The sequence below is a fragment of the Panthera uncia genome (genome assembly GCF_023721935.1).
Source record: "Panthera uncia isolate 11264 chromosome A1 unlocalized genomic scaffold, Puncia_PCG_1.0 HiC_scaffold_17, whole genome shotgun sequence".
NCBI lineage: Eukaryota > Metazoa > Chordata > Mammalia > Carnivora > Felidae > Panthera > Panthera uncia.
The window spans coordinates 131,393,692-131,408,315 of NW_026057577.1; positions in this window are offsets into that span (position 1 = coordinate 131,393,692).

Genomic DNA, 14,624 nt, shown 5'->3' on the forward strand with positions numbered 1-14,624 from the left:
AACAACCTAGGGTCATTTGCACCTCCTGGAACCTGATGTTCTCCCACCTTGGCACTGTACTGTCGCTTTAAAAAAACTGCTTTGTGTTTGCTACTTTCCTTCTGGCTGTCTTGACTTGGGCGTGGGCCTGCATGTAAACCTTCTTGTGGGGAATCCAAGGACTGAGACCTCCATTCACACAATGGGGACTCTATAACTGGCAACAAAAGTATTTTTCCATAAAACTAGTATATGATTTTAATTCATTCAACTAATTCTAAAATAAAATATTTTAATGTTCTACTCCAGATTCCTTACATTTAGTCATCTACCCACATGCAACATAGCAGTTGGTGAATAATTGCTTTTTAATAAATAAATAAATAAATAAGCAAACAAACACCTCAGACATAAGCATTTCTTTTCATTTGAACTTTGACCAAAATAACCACATCTGGGAATATTTTTTGGTTTGTTCTTGACTTGCTAGTTTCTGTTCTTATTCATTGGTTTCTATATTTCAACACTGTACTTAGTACTGGTGTTTCCTCTAATTTATCAACTTTTCTGACCTTTGTTCTGAGTGTTTTCTTGTCTTACCACTGTAGTCATAGCTTTACCTAAATGCTGATTTCGAAATCTAAATCTAGATTTGAAATCTAAATATCAAGAGAGATAGCACCTGGATTCCCCTATTTCTGAGGATGGATAGGAGCCTAACTACTGTGAGCACCCATTCCAAATTCCAAAATCATCACCTGTATCATAAAGACATAAGAAGTTTTTCTTCTCATAAAGCCAATTCGCTAACAGAGGTGGTCACCCCGCTTACAAGGTGGATCTGGCATGAACTATGTGTGAAAAGTGGTGCTGCCAACTGCTCTTACTTCAAAACTAATTACTGTTCATCTTGAGAATATATTTGCAATGTGTTGTAACTGCTCAACTATATAAAAGGCTGAGATTCCTTTCTATCTTTGCAACCTCTTCGTGGATTGCCTGTTAGAGCATCACATTCTGATTTCATGCTTATTCAATAAAAAAAATTACTTTTAATGCTTATTTATTTTTGAGAGAGAGTGCAATCAGGGGAGGGGCAGAGAAAGAGAGAGAGAGAGAGAGGCAGAAAACCCTAAGCAGTCTGGTGCTGTGAGCACAGAGCCCAACATGTGGCTTGAACTCCCAAACTGCAAGATCATGACCTGAGACGAAGTCAGAAGTTTAACCACCTGAGCCACCCAGGAACCTAATAATAACATTATTTTCTTTCTCTGCTACTTTTATGGAAGGTCTCTGGGATAGCATATAATTTTGTTTTTAATTATATTTCCCAAATAACTTAACAGCCCTCAGAAGAAAGGAACACTACCAATGCTTCGATTTTGTATTTCGAGCCTCTAGAATCTTAACACAGTAAATCTCGGTTATTTAAACCAACCAGTTAGTGACACTTTGTTATGGTAGCCTTAGCAAACTAATCATATGTTTAGACTAGGGTTTGAATTTAAGGACTGGAAAAAAACTAAAAACCTTAATCCCAGGTTGTTAGACTTCTATTAAAAATCTGCCTACTTTATCCTAAATACACATTTCCCTGTAATTTTTCATAGGAGTGGGAAATGTCAATAATAGGATTCTGATATGTGTGAACTTTAGGAACATAATACTTCCCGAATACACATTTTACCATTATTTAACACATATTTGATAGCATTACATGTTTCACCTACTGTGTTAAAGATTAATATCTCAGGGGGCGCCTGGGTGGCTTGATTGGTTAAGCGTTCGACTTTGGCTCAGGTCATGATCCCACGGTCTGTGAGTTCAAGCCCCGCGTCGGGCTCTGTGCTGACAGCTCAGAGCCTGGAGCCTGTTTCTGATTCTGTGTCTCCCTCTCTCTCTGCCCCTCCCCGTTCATGCTCTGTCTCTCTCTGTCTCAAAAATAAATAAACGTAAAAAAAAATTTTTTTAAATAAAATAAAAAAATATCTCAGAAGCATATCATTGGCCTCTGTAAAGGAATTCTCTAAGTTTTCACAAGTCCATAGTCTGCTTGAGCTTTAAACCATTCCAGAATCTATTAAAAATTGAGCCCCAGTTTTAATATCTACCCAAATAATGTCAAGATGAAAAATAATCAGTCAAAAGAGAGACTTTAGGATTTTAGATTTCATTTAGTAACCAATCAAAAATGTTGGGGTGCCTGGGTGGCTCAGTAGGTCAGGTATCAGACTTCAGCTCAGGTCATGATCTTGCAGCTTGTGAGTTTGAGCCCCGTGTCGGGCTCTGTGCTGACAGCTCAGAGTTGGAGCCTGCTTTGGATTCTGTGTCTCCTTCTCTCTCTGTCCCTTCCCCACTCACCCTCTGTCTCTCTCTTTTTCAAAAATAAACATTAAAAAAGTGTCTTCAGAAGCCTGTCATAATTTAAAGTAATTTTGTTAATTTTGGCCCTGTATCTAGGAATCACACTATCAGAGTGAACCACTGAACTCTCTCCAGAGTGATGGGAATCTCTTTCCTGCCAAATTAATAAATTCAGGTTTGATACAAATTATTTTGTTGTAGTAGGTTTTTTTGTAACTCTTGAATACCTCTGTTTATGGAGATCAACAGACAGACAGAGATGGCTTATGTCCCTCTCAATCCATGATAAGGTAGACCACGGTAAAAGGACATCGCAGTTTTGGCTGAGACGTTTCTACAACTTTTCACTGTTTAATGGGTCTTCATTCTGAGTGTTAACATGTAGAGGAATCCAAGCAATCTCCCACCCACCCCAGCTCTACCGGCCCAATAATTTAAAAAAAAAAAAAAGTATCATGGATAAGGAACTGATAAAAGCAGAAAGAGCCACATCAGTGGAAATCTGTTTGAATTTCTTGTCTGAACAAACAACTGGCATTATTCTGCCCCTGTCTTTTCATCCTAACTCAAGCCACGGGGTGCTGTGAAACAAATACAAATCTAGACCTAGATGGGGAAATCCTTTACTCAGAACAAAGTTTATTATAAAGGGGAATGCCTCAATCTTAGAAACCTACCAAGTGTCTCAAAATCAAAAGGAAAAAGGCTTTTCTTTATGTGGTGGGGACAGGTAACAAATATCAGCAAAATCTTCTAAGAGAAAGTTGGACAACTAAGGGAAAATGATCATTACAGTCTGACAGGAGGTGTTTCTTGCTACAATCAGTGGATTCCTGGGATAAGCGGATAAGAGGGCATGTTCCACTTTTTTAGCTCTTGCTCAAACTTGGGAGCAGTTAGAAATCAGGGACCCTTAGGGAGGAGAGAAGACTGACAAACGGTTGGTCAGGACAAAGCAGAGGGTAAAAAATAGTCAATGATGTTGTAACAGCATAATAAGGGGACAGATGGTTGCTACACTTGTGGCCAGCATAGCTTCACATATAAACTTGCTGAATCACTATGTTGTACACCTGAAACTACTGTGGCATTGTGCATCAACTACACAAAAAACCCCACAACATTAAAGAGAGAGAGAGAGAGAATTGGGCAACTGAGAACATTTTGTCAGTGGGAATGGAAGCATTCTCTATTCTAGTAAATGTGATTTCTCTACTCAGAACTGAACCTCTGTGGACAGGGGCTACTTGGTATTTTGTGAATCAAAGTCAATTTTATGAAGAGTAACCCCTCTAGCATCCCAACCCTTTCCCTACTGGGAAAACATTCCCTTTGGAACATTTCAATGCACATCTTTGGGAAGCCACTTAAAAGCCAGTCTCCAGGGAAACACTCTGCCTTTTAAAACTCAGGTATTAAGAATCTTAAATCTATTTGTGTAAAAACAAAACAAAACAACAAAAAAACAAAAACAAATACAAAGATAAGCAAACATATATTTATTAATTAATTATTCAAATACACTATCCTTTAATGATGTTTTATTTTCCATACATCCTAATGTTATTTAAAAACTGAGTTCATTTTATAAACTGAAGCATCATAAGAAAACAAACTACAAAGCACTTTCAAAAACTTTTATTTATTATGGGTAAACATCAATGTGGAAATATGAAGCTTTATATGGTATGTTTTTTTAATATAATGTTATGAAACTTATTTATATTGGTTTTAAAGACCCATTTTAATTATTTAATATGATTATATTTACTTATATTTGAAACATAAAAGATAACATAGTATTTAATTAGATGTCCTATATAACACATAGGACAGTAGGGTACAATCCGAAAGTTTAGTAATTCAGAACATGACAATAAACCATATGAATAGAAGTATCTATATACTCCATTTGTAGGTTTCCATTTACTATGGCACCTCACTATACATAATACATGAGTATTTGGCAAGTTGCTTAAATATGACATCTCCTCATTTTTCTCTTATTTAACTAAAATATACTTGAAAATTTACAGGTGACTCTGCAAGCAAGAAAATATCTTTGATTCTTAAGTTTTTGTGAATAATGTTAAAATCATCATGCTTGTGACTTGTATTTACCACTGATTTGAACTGATGTGACGTTACCTTTAACTTAACAGTCCGTAAACTTGTTGAAAACACTTCTGTATAGAAATCTGACTGAATAAACTAACACAAATATAAAAATATAAGGCTTTCCAGTCAACATGGTGGAGAAGTAGGGGGAAACCACATGTCCCACATCTCTCAAACAAAGAAGTGTAAAAGCCAAAGGACTTTGATCACCAGAGCCTGGGAGGAAAAGAGACTGAATCTACTAGGAATAAAATGGAAAAGCTGGAAAAAAAGATAGGTGGGTAATTGCGAACAGGGGGAGATAAAAAAAAAAAAAAAAAAAAAAAAAAAAAAAAAAAAAGGCCGCATGGGCATGGAGGGGAGGGACCCCTTCTGTGGAGAGACAAAGGGAAGAGAAAGAGTGGCTAGGGAAGTGCAGGAATGTATCTGAACAGGAGAAAGACTGAGACTCGGACTGAGACTGAGAGGGATCTGATCTCTAACAGTGGGGCTTTCTTTGGACTGGGGCCAGCTCCCTGTTCGTGTACCTGGGGAGGGGGGGATCCAGGCCTGGGTGCAGGTGTAGGTCAGGGGCTCAGTCCACAGCTGGAGAAAGTGGTTCCCTCCCTGGAGGGCTGTGCCATAGTACAGAACCTGCCTGTGTCCGCCACACCCGGGGTGCAGTGACTGGGCCAAGGGCACAGTCTACAGGAGGATAAGGCGGCCATTTCCCTGGAGTGCTGTGGGAAAAGACAAAGCCTGCCTGTGTCTGCCACCCTGGGGGCTCGTGGTGAGGGCAGCAACTCAGTTCGCAATAGAAGTCGTTCCTCCCTGAAGTGCTGCGACACAGACAAAGCCGGCAGGGACCACATATCAGCGCCCTGAGAGGCGCTTCCCCAGGGCCAAAGCACACAGAGCAGGACTTTGAATCCTAGCCAAGTGCAGGGTCAGGGGAGATGGCGGAGAGAGAAGGACCACCCTGTCTGTGCCCACAGTACAGTGAGGAAGACTCAAACAGAGTCCACCTGGTCTGGCTCTGTGGAGAAAAGACTGGGGGATCCCCATCCCCCCCCCCACCACCACCAAGGCAGAGTCTTAGGCATCACTCCCGGGACCCATAGTGGAGGTGGGTTCAGACTATGCCGAATCACATCCCCTTGCACTGGGTAATGGCATATGCACTGGAGCGGCACAGACCCTGCGGACGGCTACTACCTACAAGGGATGCAGCCTTGCCTGGATTAACTGTAGGTCAATTCAACTCAAGAGACACATTCTCTTCCTCCCTCCCCCCCCCCCATTTCTCCTCCTTATCTCTTTCCTCCACTAGGCTGGTTACTCTGGATATTGGTCTGTCTAAACAGACATATTTAATCCATTGTCTTGATACACGTTCTACACCTCCTTCTTTATACTCCTTTCTCTCTCTCTGGAATAATCAAGCCATATAGTTTCTCTGTCTAGGTAACTTTATCTTCGTTTTATTTTCCCCGCCTCCTTCTTCATTTTCCTTTCTCTCTCTCTGGATTAAGCCTATTAGACTCTCTGCTTAGTCAAGGTTTATTTTTTCTTCTCCCCGCCCTGTCATTTCTCGCTTTGTATGTGCCCTTCCATCACCACCGCCTCCACCCTCTTCTTTATGGTGGTTTTGGTTTTTTTTTTATTTTTAATCTTTAGGTTTTTGTTTATTTGTTTGTGGTATTTTTGTGTTTGCGTGTTTTTGTCTCCTGTATGTCTGTTTTCGTTTAAAGGGCTACTCCAAGGAACAAATCAAAGCACATTTACTGGAGGGTCCAAACTACTACTAGGAGTAGGGTAATAAAATAACCAAACTCAAAACAACAGAGAGCAAGTAACAATCCCCGAAAAAACACCTCCTGAAGGGCCAGATCCTGGACAGTGTTTAATATAGCAGTGCCCACAGGTGCAGAGCACACAAGCTTTTAAAATGTATAAGGGACAGAAAACTAGCCAAAACGACAAATCAGAAGAATTTTCCTCAAAAGAAATTCCAGGAAGTAGTGACAGCTAATGAATTGATCAAAACTGATTTAAGCAATATAATGGAACAAGAATTTAGAATAATAGTCATAAAATTAATTACCGGCTTGAAAAAAGCATAGAGGACAGCAGAGAATCTATTGCTACAGAGACCAAGGGACTAAACAATAGTCGTGATAAATTTAAAAATGCTTTAAATGAGTTGCAAAATAAAACGGAGGCGGCTACAGGACGGATTGAAGAGGCAGAGGAGAGAATAGGTGAATTAGAAGATAAAATTATGGAAAAAGAGGAAGCTGAGAAAAAGATAAAAAATCCAGGAGTATGAGGGAGAATTTGAGAACTAAGTGATGCAGTCAAACGGAACAATATCCATATCACAGGAATTCCAGAAGAAGAGATAGAGAAAGGGGCTGAATCTGTACTTGAACAAATCATAGCTGAGAATTTCCCTGATCTAGGGAAGGAAACATGCGTTGAAATCCAAGAGGAACAGAGAACTCCCTTCAGACGTAACTTGAATCGATCTTCTGCACGGCATATCATTGTGAAACTGCCAAAATACAAGGATAAAGAGAGAATTCTGAAAGCAGCTAGGGATAAACAGGCTCTAACATACAAAGGTAGACATATAAGGATAGTAGCACCTATCTACTGAAACTTGGCAGGCCAGAAAGGAATGGCAGGAAATGTTTAGTGTCATGAACAGAAAAATATGCAGCAATAATCCTTTATCCAGCAAGTCTGTCATTCAGAATAGAAGGAGAGATAAAGGTATTCCCAAACAAACAAAAACTGAAGGAATTCATCACCGCTAAACCAGCCCCACAAGAGATCCTAAGGGGGACTCATTGAGTGAAATGTTGCAAGGACCACAATGTACCGGACACAGCATTATAAGCATGAAACCTACGGATTTCACAATGACTCTAAACACATATCTCTCAGTAATAACACTGAATGTAAATGGACTAAACGCTCCAACCAAAAGACATAGGGTATCAGAATGGATAAAAAAACAAGACCCATCTATTTGCCGTCTACAAGAGACTTGTTTTAGACCTGAGGACACCGTCAGATTGAAAGTGAGGGGATGGAGAACTATCTATCATGCTACTGGAAGTCAAAAGAAAGCTGGAGTAAGTAGCCATACTTATATCAGACAAACTAGACTTTAAATTAAAGGCTGCAACAAGAGATGAAGAAGGGCATTATATAATAATTACAGGGTCTATCCATCAGGAAGAGCTAACAATTATAAATATCTATGCGCCGAATACGGGAGCCCCCAAATATATAAAACAATTAATCACAAACATAACCTTATTGATAAGAATGTGGTAATTGCAGGGGACTTTAATACTCCACTTACAACAATGGATAGATCATCTAGACACAGGATCAAGAAAGAAACAAGGGCCCTGAATGATACATTGAATCAGATGCACTTGACAGATATATTTAGAACTCTGCATCCCAAAGCAACAGAATATACTTTCTTCTCGAGTGCACATGGAACATACTCCAGGATAGATCACATTCTGGGTCACATAACAGCCCGTCATAAGTATACAAGAATTGAGATCATACCATGCATACGTTCAGACCACAATGCTATGAAGCTTGAAATCAACCACAGGAAAAAGTCTGGAAAACCTCCAAAAGCATGGAGGTTAAAGAACACCCTACTAAAGAATGAATGGGTCAACCAGGCAATTAGAGAAGAAATTAAGAAATATATGGAAACAAATGAAAATGAGAAGACAATAATCCAAACGCTTTGGGATGCAGCAAAGGCCGTCCTGAGAGGAAAATACATTGCAATCCAGGCCTATCTCAAGAAACAAGAAAAATCCCAAATACAAAATCTAACAGCACACCTAAAGGAAATAGAAGCCGAACAGCAAAGACACCCCAAACTCAGCAGAAGAAGAGAAATAATAAAGATCAGAGCAGAAATAAACAATATAGAATCTAAAAAGGCTGTAGAGCAGATCAATGAAACCAAGAGTTGGTTTTGTGAAAAAATAAAAAAAATTGGCAAACCTCTAGCCAGGCTTCTCAAAAAGAAAAGGGAGATGACCCAAATAGATAAAATCATGAGTGAAAATGGAATTACTACAACCAATCCCTCAGAAATACAAGCAATTATCAGGGAATAGTATGAAAAACCATATGCCAACAAACTGGACAACCTGGAAGAAATGGACAAATTCCTAAGCACCCACACACTTCCAAAACTCAAACAGGAAGAAATAGAAAACTTGAACAGACCCATAACCAGCAAAGAAATTGAATCAGTTATCAAAAATCTCCCAACAAATAAGAGTCCAGGACCAGATGGCTTCCCTGGGGAATTCTACTAGACACTTAAAGCAGAGATAATACCTATCCTTCTCAAGATGTTCCAAAAAATAGAAAGGGAAGAAAAACTTCCAGACTCATTCTATGAAGCCAGCATTACTTTGATTCCAAAATCAGACAGAGACCCAGTAAAAAAATAGAACTACAGGCCAATATCCCTGATGAATATGGATGCAAAAATTCTCAACAAGATACTAGCAAATCGAATTCAACAGCATTATTTCACAGCAATAATTCAACAGAATCATTCACCATGATCAAGTGGGATTCATTCCTGGGCTACGGGGCTGGTTCAACATTCGCAAATCAATCAATGTGATACATCACACTAATAAAAGAAAATATAAGGAGCATATGATCCTGTCAATCGATGCAGAAAAAGCACTTGACAAAATTCAGCATCCTTTCTTAATAAAAACCTTGAGAAATTCGGGATAGAAGGAACATACTTAAACATCATAAAAATCATTTATGAAAAGCCAACAGCTAATATCATCCTCAATGGGGAAAAACTGAGAGCTTTCTCTCTGAGATCAGGAACACAACAGGGATGTCCATTCTCACCGCTGTTGTTTAACATGGTGTTGGAAGTTCTAGCATCAGCAAGCAGACAACAAAAGGAAATCAAAGGAATCAAAATTGGCAAAGATAAAGTCATGCTTTCACTTTTCACAGATGACAGACTCCAGCAACAGTCTGCTAGAACTGATAACTGATTTCAACAAAGTCGCAGGATACAAAATCAATGTACATAAATCAGTTGCATTCTTATACACTCATAATGAAGTAACAGAAATAAAAAGAAACTGATCCAATTCACAAATGCACCAAGAATTATAAAATACCTAGGAATAAACCTAACCAAATATGTAAAAGATCTGTATGCTGAAAACTATAGAAAGTTTATGAAGGAAATTGAAGAAGATATAAAGAAATGGAAAAACATTCCATGCTCATGGATTGGAAGAATAAATATTGTTAAAATGTCAATACTACCCAAAGCAATCTACACATTCAATGCAATCCCAATCAAAATTGCACCAGCACTCTTCTCAAAGCTAGAAGAAGCATCCTCAAATTTGTATGGAACCACAAAAGACCCTGAATAGTAAAAGTAATATTGAAGAAGAAAACCAAAGCGGGAGGCATCACAGTCCCAGACTTTAGCCCTTACTACAAAGCTGTATTCATGAAGACAGCATGGTATTGGCACAAAAACAGACACATAGACCAATGGAATAGAATAGAGACTCCAAAATTGGACCCACGATTATATGGCCAACAAATCTTTGACAAAGCAAGAAAGAATATCCAACGGAAAAAAAAAAGATAGTCTCTTTAACAAATGATGCTGGGAGAACTGTACAGTAACATGCAGAAGAATGAAACTAGACCACTTTCTTACACCATTCACAAAGATAAACTCAAAATTGATGAAGGACCTGAATGTGAGACAGGAAACCATCAAAACCCTAGAGGAGAAAGCAGGAAAAGACCTCTCTGACTTCAGCCGTAGCAATTTCTTACTTGACACATCCAAAGGCAAGGGAATTAAAAGCAAAAATGAACTATTGGGACCTCATCAAGATAAAAAGCTCTGCACTGCAAAGGAAATAATCAACAAAAAAGGCAACCAACAGAATGGGAAAAGATATTTGCAAATGACATATCGGACAAAGGGCTAGTATCCAAAATCTAAGAAGAACTCATCAAACTCCACACCCGAAAAACAAATAATCCAGTGAAGAAATGGGCAGAAGACATGAATAGACACTTCTCTAAAGAAGACATCCAGATGGCCAACAGGCACATGAAAAGATGCTCAACGTAACTTCTCATCAGGGAAATACAAATCAAAACCACACTGAGAAACGACCTCACATTGGTCAGAGTGGGTAAAATGACCAAATCAGGAGACTATAGATGCTGGAGAGGGTGTGGAGAAATGGGAACCTTCTCGCACTGTTAGTGGGAATGCAAACTAGTGCAGCCGCTCTGGAAAACAGTGTGGAGGCTCCTCAAAAAATTAAAAATAGACCTACCCTATGACCCAGCAATAGTACTGCTAGGAATTTACCCAAGGGATATAGGAGTGCTGATGCATAGGGGCACTTGTACCCCAATGTTTATAGCAGCACTTTCAACAATAGCCAAATTATGGAAAGAGCCTAAATGTCCATCAACTGATGAATGGATAAAGAAGTTGTGGTTTATATATACAATGGAATACTACTTGGCAATGAGAAAGAATGAAATCTGGCCTTTTGTAGCAATGTGGATGGAACTGGAGAGTGTTATGCAAAGTGAGATAAGTCAGGCAAAGAAAGACTGACACCATATGTTTTCACTCATATGTGGATCCTGAGAAACTCAACAGAAGACCAGCAGGGAGGGGAATGGGGAAAAAAGTTACAGAGAGGGAAGGAGGCAAACCATAAAAGACTCTTAAAAACTGAGAACAAACTCAGTTTGAGGGTTGATGGGGGTAAGGGGGAGGTGAAAGTGGGTGAGGGGCATTGAGGAGGGCACCTGTTGGGATGAACACTGGGTGCTGTATGGAAACCAATTTGACAGTAAATTTCATTTTTAAAATAAGACCATTAATAACTCGTCAACTAATCAATACATACATTGTTTAATTTTTAATTTTTTTAATGTTAATTTATTTTTGAGACAGAGAGAGAGAGAGAGAGAGAGAGAGAGTGTGTGTGTGTGTGTGTGTGTGTGAGCAGGGTAGGAGCATAGAAAGAGGGAGACACAGAATCCAAAGTAGGCTCCAGGCTTTGAGATTTTGAGATGCCAGCACAGAGCCTGATGTGGGGTTTGAACTGAAGAATCATGAGATCATGACCTGAGTCGAAATCAAGAGTCAGACGCTAAACCGACTGAGCCACCCAGGTGCCCCTATATATATATATATATATATATATATATATATATATATAAAGCATATAAATTAATCATATATAAAGTGTAAAGAGTAGCATTGTGAAATCCTGTAGCATTGAATTGCCTAGATGCACGAATCAGATTTGGGGTTCATGCTGCTCTTCTGTAAATGCCAATAATGGAGTCACATTTTTAAAAATGTATCTCTTCCATGGGCTTTGTCATGTTGCTACATTATAGACAACTGAAAGCTGCTGATAAAATATTGATGTTTTCAGAAGCCATTGTCACCTGTAAACATCTCAGCTTGAATTCATTTCTGAGATTAAGAATCCTGTGTGTAGGCAGAATACCACAGGGATGAAAGGTGACAGAGATGAAAGCGATAAAATGATCACTGAGGAAAGTGCTGAGCTATGCTTCAGTAGTGACCTAGTGATATGACAGTAGGCAAACTGTTTCATCTTTTAATTTCTCACCTTCCATATTTGCAAAGGGTTAATACCTGCACTCATATTGCATTTTAAGATGTAGATCATTTCTTTTCAAAATAGGGTATTATTAACCTAGCTCTCACCCTGACCTCTACATTGGAGATAATTAACGGGGAGAAATTCACAAGTCGTAATTATACTTGCAAATAAAACAAAGGAGTACTGTGAAATCTAGCTGGTTCTGGTCCACAGTGCACAATTAGAAACCCATAAGGCCAAATATGACTTATAATAAGAAATTTCAAATTTCAAAAATCTAAGTTGATGCATATACTGGATATTGATTATTATACAAACATTATTCTGCATGCTTAAACAAGAGATTTGAAGAGAAACCAATATTACTTATTTTGAATAAAATATGGGGATATTTTTCTAAATATACAGTTATGACCTGATAATCTAAAAGACAGAGCACTTAATCTTTAACCTTTAGTGTCACTGAAAGGTACATTCTCTTGATTTATGAAATAAAATTTGACCTTAACCCATATATCATATATATCACATACATCACACCTTCAAGGTTCCGGGAAATTGACTGCAAGTATTCATCATTATTCAGTGTGACTAAAAGGTAATAACGCTGACATCTGTAAAGCTCACAGCCAGAATCATGTCCACCTTGTACGACTGCCCATTTTCTTATGACTCCATTTAAGAAAAACTTAACAACCCTTTGTAATCTCTCCCTTTGTCTTTGTTTATTCCTTGTGTGCTTATAATATGCTTACATTGTTTTGTTTACCATGAACGTCATTTGCTAGTTAATAACCTCATGAAAATTAACCACTTGTCTTTCTCTAGTGGCCTCATTCTCTGTGACTCACTGTCAAGTCAATGGCAGACTCCTTCAGTTACCTAAACGTCAACAATTCCCAACTGAGTCTTCCTTGTAGCAGTGCCTAACCCATTCCTCTGCAGCTAGAGAAGGCCAGTGACTAAATTCCTCTCTTCTATTGTAATCTAGTGTCAGACATCAAGGCTGATTCTTGCTTATTGAATCTAAATGAAATATGCTGGGAGCTTCTGCAAGTTCTGATAAACTAAGAGATGAGAGAAATAAAGACACTAGGTATACTCCTCCTGCTATAGGGCATTATTTTGGGAGTACTAGAGGTTGAAAGTCACTCTCATCATCAAAAAGAAGGGTCAGAAAACAATACAGAAGGTGGCTCTGAAAGATGTCACCATTATTAAGTAATTAAGATAACCCTGGAATCCATTACTTTTAGATTTCTTGGCAAATACAACTTTTTAATGAAGCATAGTATATTTCAGCCAAACGACCTTAACGGATTAAAGGCCTTAAACTAATCACTTATCATGATAATTTGGGGTTGTGCATTTATGGCCCTACCCCTGTCATTTGAGTTAAAACACAAGGGACATTTTTCACAGTTATTTAGGAGTGAGTTTTATATGAATGCTAAGAACACAGTTAATATATAGGCAAACAATCATAGAGAGTCATGGTGAAGATTTAAATATGAGAACACATTAAATCTGGTTTGGATGACACTATTTTATCCATTCTAATATCACTTCTTTTATATGTTGATCATTAATAAATCTTAAAGCAATGTTTAGGTTTGTTTAAAGCAATCTTAAATATCTCTATTTTTCTAGGACCAACTTTCTACCTGTTATAAAATGCTGTGACTCTGTTTATGTTAATATAGTTTATACGCACAGATATTTTGGTATATTTTTGTCAGCACTAAAACTAAAGCTAAAACTCCCTCTTAGTAATTCCATGAAACCAAAGAAAATTGTCTTATTCATCCTAGTGTTAATGCATTTCCTAACTGGAGTTGATTTCTTAAGTAGCTTTCCAAGATTTCCAAAAGAATGATATTCATAGCATCACAGCTTCATTTCACCATAAGCTTGAATTTAGTTTTCTTTGTCTTAATTTTTTAGAGAACCCTGCTGTGTTTAGAACAAATCACAGAATCAAATGACTCACTAAACTATGGGTAGCCAGCTGTTTCAACCATTTTGTATAAAGGAAGGAGAGGAAAAAAAACTTCTTTGATTCTTTGACTAGAATTTAAGAAAACATGAAATTATTTAAGGCTTTACCACATGATAATACACTAGTTGTCAACACATGATTTCTTGATATTAGTATTGAAAGACTTCTCAGTCATTGAAGGGCATTTATCTTCAAGGTGGTTTGGAATTATTATGGTGACACAAACAAAAACCCTTCAGTTTTATATAATGAATACCTTTGGGAAAGTGCTGGAGAATGGACTTCCTAACTAACCTTACCGTCTTTTGTACTCTGGAGAGATTCCAGTCAACGTTCAAATATCACACACAAATCATCCTATACTTCGACATCTATTAGGCAACAGCTCCAAATTTCAGTGTGAAAGGGTTTTATTAATAGAATAAAGATGATTTAGAAAGAATCTCTCACTGGTGACC